Genomic DNA, 10,328 nt, shown 5'->3' with positions numbered 1-10,328 from the left:
TGCATGGAGATACAGAGGGTCTTGCTGAGATGTTGGAGCTTGTCTGATTGCAGGTGAGAGGAATCTAGAAGGCTTACTGAGAGAGAGTGATGGTATAGGAGGAAAGAGCTGTAAACCCAGGAAGAGAATCCTTAAGAAGATAAGAGGAGAGAAGGATCCTTTCAACAAGGGGAGAAATACCCAAAAGAACTGAGGTATAGGACATACTTGAGAGACAGAGGACACAGCCATCCAGTTGTCTTCCTAGAGAGACAGTGTAGGACTGCTGAGATTCACACACACACACACACACACACACACACACACACACACACACACACAAACACACATACACTGATTTGATTGCATTGTTGGTTTGGACTTGGGTGCTTAATTCTGAGAATCTGTCATACTCGCAAACCCTTCTATTTATAACCCAAATTTTGATGTTTTTGAGATGGGGGAGGGTTACAAACTTAGGCCTTTTGTGATAAACTATTTATTATAAATTCATCATTTCTTGGAAAAAGTACACTGCATTTTGCAGTTTTGAAGAGAGCACCAACAGAATAAGGCAGGGAGAATATTATCTCTAAAAGCTTATGCATCATGCTCTTAAAATGTTAATGTCCCATTTCCAGCTGAACAAATAAACCACTACAACTTGGATGCAACCAGTCCTAATGAATGTGAGCGCCAGGCTCGAAAATAAAGAATCCGCTTTTGATTGCAGAAAGCATCTTTCACAAGGGAAAAAAAATCAAGTCATTATTTAAAAATTGTTCCATTAATGTGCCACGAACAAAGGACAGTTAGCTTGAAAAGACCAAGCAGCTTTTATTTTTGAGCACTTTATTTTCAATGGGATTATAAGCAGGATCCTCAAGCAACTCTTCAAACAGACAGAACACCAGGATGAAATACTGAGCCCCTTTGGTTCACTTATTGTGTACTTATTGTCCAGCTTTCTTCTCATCCTTAATGCAGTTGCCAGTTGTTTTGCTGCTATGATTGCCATTGTCGAGTTGGGGGAAATGGAAGGGTCTGCAGAGGCTACTGTCCTCTGTGGTTCAATGTTGTTCATTAAGTAAGTGGGGAGGCAAATGCACTTGCAGCGTCATGCAGGAAACCCACTTGATGTATTATTTCTTTCTTTTTCTTCTTTTTCTTTTTCTTTTTTTTTTAGAAGGTACCTTAGATGGGCTAGATATTAAACCAGAAGTGAGGATGAGCTTACTTCTTTTCTCTGCTTCATTCTATTTCCTGGTTTGGATTGATGTCGACATGGTAAATGTAAAGTCATTACTGAAGCTATTTTATACTTTCAAAGACTATATGGAATCATATACACATATAAATACATGCAACTAAATGCCATTGAGGCAGGTCTTGCTCTTCCCAAAACCAATAATATATTTTTGAGATCTATGGTTGCATAAGTCAGAGGGGGATTCTTCCATTATTAATATGGAACCAGGCAATCTTGAGGCTAGAAGTCATAATTTGTAGGTGCTGAGATTGCTAAAACGATCATATGAAAACACAGTTAGGATCAACCTAAGAACCAGAGGAATGTGTGGCCTTTACACTTAGGGTAAAAAAAAAAAAAAGTTCCTAGGCTGAAAAAATATCCTCATCCCAGATGGTCTTTGTAGATTCCTGAAGGAAGACACAGCTGAATATAAGCCAGTACCCCCAGCCAATACATGCTGTCTGTTCTATTGTTTGTGTCTTTCACTAGAGTACATTATTAATAAATTATTATTTTGGCTCATGTTATTTGCCAGCTACAAGTGTAAAGGATATGGTGATGTTTAGGATTAAACAAGTGGGGAGGCAAAAACACCCACTGATACTTAGAATTAAGAGATGTGTTAGAGGCCATGTGACTGTAGACTACTTATCCATGGCTGCAAAAGTCACAGAAGTGACCAAGAAACAATGCACATCAGAAAAGAGACAAACTTTAGTGGTTTTTCTTTTTTCCACCTCTTTTCATACACTAGGCAAGGATGGCAAGATGTCTAGTTAAGCACACATAGTGACAACATAATAAATGAATCTACTGTCAAATTCAATCTGAACAATGTTTAGTTCTTTTAAAAGATAAAACTGAATGTTAGTTAAAGTTAGGATAGCTGCTGAAATATGTGCTAAAGTATCTTGAGTCTGGGAACTGGATCAATATTTAAAATGCTTGGTGCATAAACTGAAGGACCTGAGTTCTGATCCCCAGCACCCATGTAAAATCTGGGTGTGGTGGTGCACACCTGTATCCTAGGTGGGGGTATGTCTTCATTACCATGACCAAGGCAGCTTGAAGAAGAAAGTTTTATTTGGGGCTTATAGTTCCAGAGGATTCACGTCCATGACTATCGTGACAAAGGTCATAGCGGCAGGCAGGCAGGCAGGCATGGTGCTGGAGCAGTAGCTAAGAGCTTACATCTTGATCCACAAGCATAAGGCAGAGAGCTAAATAGGAATGGCATGGGCTTTTGAAACCTGAAAGCCCACTGGCAGTAACATACCTCCTCGAACAGGTTCACACCTCCTAATTCTTCACAAACAGTTCCACCAACTGGGAACCAATCATTGGGATATAAGAGCCTATGGGGGCCATTCTCATTCAAAAAAGCACAACAGGGAAGGAGGTGACAGGAGGGTCATAGGACCTTTCTGGCCATTCAGTCTAGCCAAAATGATGAGCTCTAGACTCAGTCAGTGACCTGGTCTCAAAAAATAAAATTTAGAGCAGTGGACAGAGAAGCTGACCTCTGGCTTCCACGTATGTACTCACTAATGAACATAACCTACCCCCCACCCCCCTGTGCACATGCACATACCACCACCTGAAAATATGGCTGGATCTCTAATTCTAGCACTCAGGAGATTGAGATAGGAGAGTTGCTTTGAGTTTGTGGCAAGTCTTGAACACTGTACAAAGTGTTCAAGGCCCAGCCTGTGATACACAGTGGAACCAAGTCTCAAAAAGTATTTTAAGAGCATTTTTATTGCCTTCAATTATCTTCTTTTTCTACTTCCACCTCTCAACTAATCATTCACTTTTGCCAAGTTCCTTGTAAGAATCAATGAGGTGTCACTGAGGTGACAACCAGGTAACACAAGCTCATCTGTGAACATTTAAGCAAGAAAGCATTACTGGAGTGGAAATGGCCAATAGGCTGGCCTAGCTCTGCCTCCCTTGCATGGGGAAATATAACTATGTATCACCATACTAGGCTTTTTCTTCTCCTTTGGCAAGTTTTCATAAATTCTTTGAGAATTCTGTACAATGTATTTTGATCATATTCACCCCTTTCCCATACCCTCCAAGATCTGCTCCACTTTCCTAAGCACCCTACTTTGTGTCCTCTTCTGTTGCTGTTTTTAACTCAAGTTCAGTTTTTGTTGCTCATATAGTCTTGAATGTTTGTTTTTCTCAGGATCAAACCCAGGTCCTCATTCTTACAAGGCAAGCATGTTACTGACCTCGTTAACAGTTTAGCCTTCATCAAATTTAAGTAACATTTTTTTCTTTCTTTTTTAATTTGGAAGATGGGTCCATGGCACACCATACTTCCATCACTCATGTTTATTTTGGTTCTTGTGCCTTTGCCTTGCTCTGTGCCCACATCAAGAACCTTCCCAGAGCCTGGTGGTGGTGGTGGTGCACACCATTAATCCCAGCACTCAGGAGGCAGAACCAGGTGGATCTCTGTGAGTTCAAGACCAGCCTGGTCTACAGAGCGAGTTCCAGGACAGGCACCAAAACTACACAGAGAAATCCTGTCTCAAAAAACAAAACCAAACCAACCAAACAAACAAAAACAAAAACAAAAAATCCCCCCAAAAACAGACAAACAAACAAAAACAAAAGCAAAACACCCAAAACAACAAAACAAAAAAACCTTCCCAGACACGGAGCTTTAGCAGCAACAAACCCAGCACCTGCCCTTCAGGTCTGCCATGGTATGTGGGGCAGCATTTTTCCAGGGTCTATATCCATCCTTCTCTTTTCTTTTTTTTTTTGAGCTGAGGATCGAACCAGGACCTTGTGCTTGCTAGGCAAGCGCTCTATCATCTTTTTCTTAAACCTTAAATCGACGGACACCCAACTGGCCTTTGCTGACTACTTTGTTGCAAGCATTCATGCTCTAACAATCCACACCTGTCCAATATGTCCTCTCTTCATCCTCACCACAACCCTATGAGGAGGAGGGCAGTAAGCATACACGTGGCCAGTGCAGCTCTGCTCACCTCTGTCAGGCCTATAATTTCATTGTTCTGGGACACATCAAGCATATATCAGCCTTAGTAGCTTTTTCCTATAGTTGCCCTTTTCTAAGCCATTCTCTTCTACCCACCTCACCTGACTCAAACACATCTCTTTAAATGCCCTGGCCTTTTCTATGTGCAGCTTTCTACACCAAATGGTCTTAAACTCTAAACTATAATAGCAGTGGTTCAAAAGTGTATATTTTCTACACAATTTTATGTTCCATTGGTAATATATCTGGAGGTGACAAGTGGGCAAAAGTACCTCCAATGCTTCATAGTTGCACCTTGCTCTGCCCAGAAAGGGACATCAAAGGGCTCCACAGAACACAATCTGAAAGCTTATTTTCCAGACCACAAATCCTCTAGGCCAATATTTTATAACCACATATGTAAGGCATGTCATAAACAATGTATTATAACATGTATTTAAGAATTAGAGTTGAAAATAATTTACTCTACCCACCTAATTTTATTTTGTAAATTAAGAGAGATACTGTGGTAGGTGCACTGTCTGTGTTTCTGCTTGATTTTTCAAAGTTAAGGCCACATGTCATGACTGGGTCTCTTCACCACCCTCTATATCAGTGGGTCTCAACCTTCTTAAACTTTAAAATAGTTTCTCACATTTTACTGACCCCTCAACCATAAAATTATTTTGATTACCACTTCATGACTATAATTTTGATACTGTTATGAACTGCAATCTAAATATCTGTGTTTTCTGAGGGACTTAATTGACCCCTGTGAAAGGGTTGTTTGACTCCCAAAGGGGGCTGGAAACTACTGCTCTACATAGATTTCTGTACCACAGATATTTACAAAGTACTTTGTTTTCCTGGACCAGAACCACTTGTTGCTTTGAGAATCCCAGTTTTTGTTGCTTTTGTTGGAACTAGCAAACTCCATTACTTGTGTGTGATCCTAGCAGGGCAGGGAATTAGGGATCTCTGTACAAAACTGGAAAAAAAATCCAGTTGTGATCTCAACTGTGCTGATGGCTTCTTCTCATTGATAATTGGTTGGTGACTTTCACTGATTTGTTATTCTCATTATTCTTTCTGGCCAGCAGCTCCAGAACTCTTTCAAAATAAACTCTGTTGTCTTGACTCTTCAGACCTACCTTAATCCCTTTCTCTGTTTCTTATCCAGCAGGCTTGTTGGATAGTCCCCTGTCCCTGTTGTGATAAATTTCTTTTGCCATTAAGGAATAACCAGAGGCTTTTCCTGTCTCTCACATCTAAGGACCCTCACAATGAAGGTATTGGTTGCATGTATTCTATTTTCAAGTGTCTCAGCACAGACAAATCTCATATACTGGGAAAGCTAATAAATCCCATAATCCAGCTTATTTGGCTTGCTTTATTCAATCAGTGTGATTTGATATAATTACATGAAAATATTTGCTGGGGAATTGAAGCCATCTCCTTGGTTTGTAGCATTGTACAAATGGCATGAGTGTCTTCAGTGAACTGGAATGTCTTCTTTTCTACCTCTTATCCCCCTCTACAGTGAACTAGAATATCTTCTTTTCTACCTCTTATCCCCCTCTACTTTTCCTTCACTTCCATTTCTCTTATCTTACTTAAATGCTGGAATGAAACGCAGAGCCCTGCCCATGCTATGCCAGCCCTCCATCACAGAGCTCTCTTGCTAGCCTAGTCCCAAGCATATATGAATGCAGCTTGTGGTCAATGCAGACTGGTAGTACAGACAGAGAAGAGAGTAGATCCACAGAAATTATACAAAGGAAATACAACTCAGAAGGGATTAATTCATGATTTAGCTGACTGTTGGAGCATTCCACTCTGAGCAGGAAAGTGTCTGAGGTAGAGTTACTGGTGGCTCTGACATAGATCGATTTTCATCTAGAGCAGTGCTTCTCAACCTTCCTAATGCTGCGACCCTTTAATACAGTTCCTCATGTTGTGGTGACCCTCAACCATACAATTATTTCATTTATATTTCATAACTGTAACAACTTTGCTACTGTTAGGAATCATAATGTAAATATATGATGTGCAGCATATCTGAAATGCAGCTGGGGTTGCAACCCACAGGTTGAGAACCATTGATCTAGATCCCCACTCTCTTCCTCTACCTGCATGTTTATTAATCCTAGTGAGATCTGATGATATGGCACACTAAGAGGGGAGGTTCACTGGGAGGGTCAATTAACGCACCAGCAAATTTCTTTGAGAATTTTTCAGTTGCATTGCATATCATACTCAGCAGTGGATCCTTGTTAGCATGAACACCCCAGACTAGCTCTATTTTCTTTCACTAATGCATTCATAACACAGAGGAATGGGTGAGTCTATCCTTCAAAACTTTCCAAAGTTGACATTTTTTATCAAGGAAACAAAAGATTTGGTTTTCTGTGTGACTTGAAAAACTTTTGCCTGAGACCTCTCACCTGCATGATTTCACTGGAAGCCACAAAGTTCAAATAGGCCATGGCTTAAGGCAAGGTCAACTAGAAAGCACTATTGTGTTTTCAGAGAATGCCAAGGACACTTGTCCTTGGTGGCATCTGGGTGGGTGATGAACTTGTGCTGGTTTCTCTTTGATGGAGGCTGTTTCCATGCCATTATGTCTGTAAATGATGTCCCCGAGTCCATTCCCCTCAGACAGGGTCATCATTCGTATGGTCACTGTGTCTTGTTGCAGGCTGAGCTGCTGAAGCATGAATGCATTGTCTTTCCCTTTAAGGAGTTTACTGCCTCAGTGACCTTTATATTTGACAAAAAGCCTTTTTAATCCACCGCGTGGCTGCTTTCCTAAATGGTTTCTCCTCTGACTGGCGTTATTGAATGGACTTTTCCTGTTGATGGGTGCTATTAAGACATGCTGTCTTTTGTATTGAATCAGAATTGTGCTATTTTATTTACCTTTATTTTAGTGTTTGGTTGTCTGTAAGTGTCCATGCATGCAGTTACATAGGATAATCACAACAATATATATAGAATGTAGCTCATTTCTCCGGCTCTTTCCCATCCCATTTTGGAACAGTTTGGGGTTAAAAGGTAATAAGTGTCAGCCCTCCAACATTCCTCTTAGGACTCTGAGGACTAGGATTGGATGATGTATTATTTGGCTTCTAGATTACTCCAGTGTTTTAGTGGGTGGATATTTGCAGTGAGGCCTTTGTTCCAAGTCCTCATTTAACATAAAGAGGTTTGTTTTCAGATCCCTGAACAGAATAGAGAAAACATCAGTGAATACTAAAGGGGCTTGTGCTTTTTGCCTGTGGTTTGTAACCATAGGCAACCAGCACTCTATAGAGAGTCCCTGTGTTGCAGAAAGCATGACCATCTCTTAATATTAGTGTAATACAATCTGGATATGTGACCTGCCTTCACTTTGTACTCCTCATGTAACCTTGGATAATTCATTCCATTTCTCCAAAATGAAATATTTTAGCAGGAAGCTGCATTGATGTAATATATGTAAAAGAACATTGCACATTTCATAATTCCAAGTATAGATTGTGTGCAAGGGTGGTGGTGGTTTATGTCTATGTGAGTAATTGGATATATATATATATATATATATATATATATATATATATATATATATATCTGTGGTGTGGTATATATATTTGTATGTGTGGATGTACATGTGTGTGTGTGGTGTACATACATGTTAATGGGTTTGCAGGTCCTAATTCTTATACATCAGGTAATTTACTGACTGAGCCATCTCCTTACTGTGTGGATTAATTTCAATACTAATAGTTAGAATTTCAATTAGTTAGGTTACATAGGTTATTTTTCAAATAGACTTGGAGTCACTAACATTTGTTGACAACCTCCTGAATATATATATATATATATATATATATATATATATATATATATATATATATATATATATTATAGACATAATCTGAGGTGAGCCAAGGACCCCAATTCCCACTGTTTGCCTGAAAATTTTGAGGCAGATTAGGCCCACATGCCAGATGAATAGGCTAAGCTTCAAGTAAAACAACAACAACAAAACTGTAACATGCGGAGTAGTTCCTTGAACCAGAGGAGCTTGAAACTGGTTGATGACAATTGCCAATGTAAGACCCAAGGCCAATTCAAGAAATATCACAATAGCCATAGAAGAAAAGCCTGCCAAACAGTCTACACATAAGTACCTCAATCTTATTAGTAAACAAGCTTGCGTGCAACCTCCCAGAGTCTGTGTCATTGACTCTGTGTCTCCTCACCCCATACCCACAAGCATACCCAGGTCAGTAGAGGCAGAACAGCAACAATAATCCCTAAGAGCCCAATGAAATAAATGTAGTTATTCCTTATTGCTATATTAGCTAATTAATTGCATGTGTGTGTGTGTGTGTGTGTGTGTGTGTGTGTGTGTGTATGTGTGTGTATTTTGCACACACACATGTACACACACTTTGGTCAGAGTACATCTGGTAGGAGTGGATTCTATCCTTCTATCCTGAGGTCCTGGTGACTGAACTCAGGTCATCATGCTTGGTGTCATGCGACTTTCTCTACCAAGCCATCTTGCTGGCCCTATGCTTATATTCAACTGGGAAATTTCATGATGTGATAAGGAAAGCATATCCTTGTGGTCACACAGTTGGCAAATGACAGCTGGGCTTGAGAAAGTGTTTCTCTGGTTTTGAGGTTTAAGGCTTGTTTGTTAGAAACATGGAAAACATGTGGTCTAGGCCTGGGAAAATTTGTTTCTTTTGTTCTACCATAAGCATCTTACAATCTTCCTGCAGTTGATCAGCAGCATCCAAGGAGCACACAGTCCTCATTCCATTATCTTAGAAATGTAAAAAGCCCCCTTGCAATAGTTACAATTAATAGCATAATAAATGTACCATAATCAAAAGCAACTATATTATACAAAATTATCATTTAACAATGAATTATGACTAATTAGGCTTTAAATAAGAAGTCAAACAAAGTATATGAAGACTCGATTTTCCATAGAACCGATAGGCTGACCTTTTTATGAGTGGGAACAAAAAATATTTTTAATTAACATGACTAATCATTTCCCATTGTACTGAGGTAATTGGCTTTGCCTATGAGTAGGGGCTGCCCCCTGCTCTTAGCTAGTTACAACTGCCAAACTTAACCACAGGGACTTTTTAGGCATACATTACTCTGTCTTAGAAACTTTTCTGTTCACAATCAACACACAGACATACACACACACACACACACACACACACACACACACACACACACACATACCTGTGGTCATCTGCACATATGTCTTGCACTGCCCTGCTTTTATCTTGACTTTCGATTTCTTCTTTCCCTTCTTCCTTCTTCCTTCCTGCTGATTTCCTCCTCCTCCTTCTCTCCCTCCCTCTTCTTTCCATCTCATATTTCCTTTCTTACCTTTCTTGTCCATCTATTCTTTCTGTTTCTCCTTATCTTTCTTCTCACTTTTTCTAGCTCCCTTCTTCCTTTCTCCCCTCATTACAATCTTTATTTGCTTGTTTGCTTTTGGTGAGTTTTCCCCAAAACTAGATGAAACTTTAGTTCTAGTTGCATTAATGTTCACTTCCTCAGTTGCTTTTATCTTCATGAGGTTTTAGACCTTTGCACACACAAAAGACAAAGCATGATCTAGTCATTTTCTTGTCTCCACTAGTGACATCTTTCTCTTCTCTTCTATTTCTAAGGCCTGTAAATCTAATTTAGTCTAATTTATAATACCTTAGGATCCAAGAAGGAACTAGATCATAGAATTAGAGGACCACCCAGAATTAGAAACAGTGTTCTCAGCTTGGGGCCTGAGATGAAATGGGAGGGACTGTGACTCTAGATGTTAGTCAACTCTCTTCTCACCATCTTGATCCTTATTTTTTCCTTTAATGGAAAGCATGGCTGGGACATCTGTTTGGCCCTTTGTTTGTGTGTTGTCTTAGTTCCCAAGGTATGACCACAAAGTAAATGTGGTTCTATTGTGTCAGTATGTTATCTCATAGCATAAAAGTTAAGGAGTTATTGGGACCCATACACTGACACTAGAACTTCATAGAGAACTGCCACAGGCTAACAGATCAAAAAGTACAATTCTATTAAGCATGGTGG

Source organism: Onychomys torridus, chromosome 1 (genome assembly GCF_903995425.1).
Source record: "Onychomys torridus chromosome 1, mOncTor1.1, whole genome shotgun sequence".
Classification (NCBI taxonomy): Eukaryota; Metazoa; Chordata; class Mammalia; order Rodentia; family Cricetidae; genus Onychomys; species Onychomys torridus.
This window is presented reverse-complemented; position numbering follows the sequence as displayed.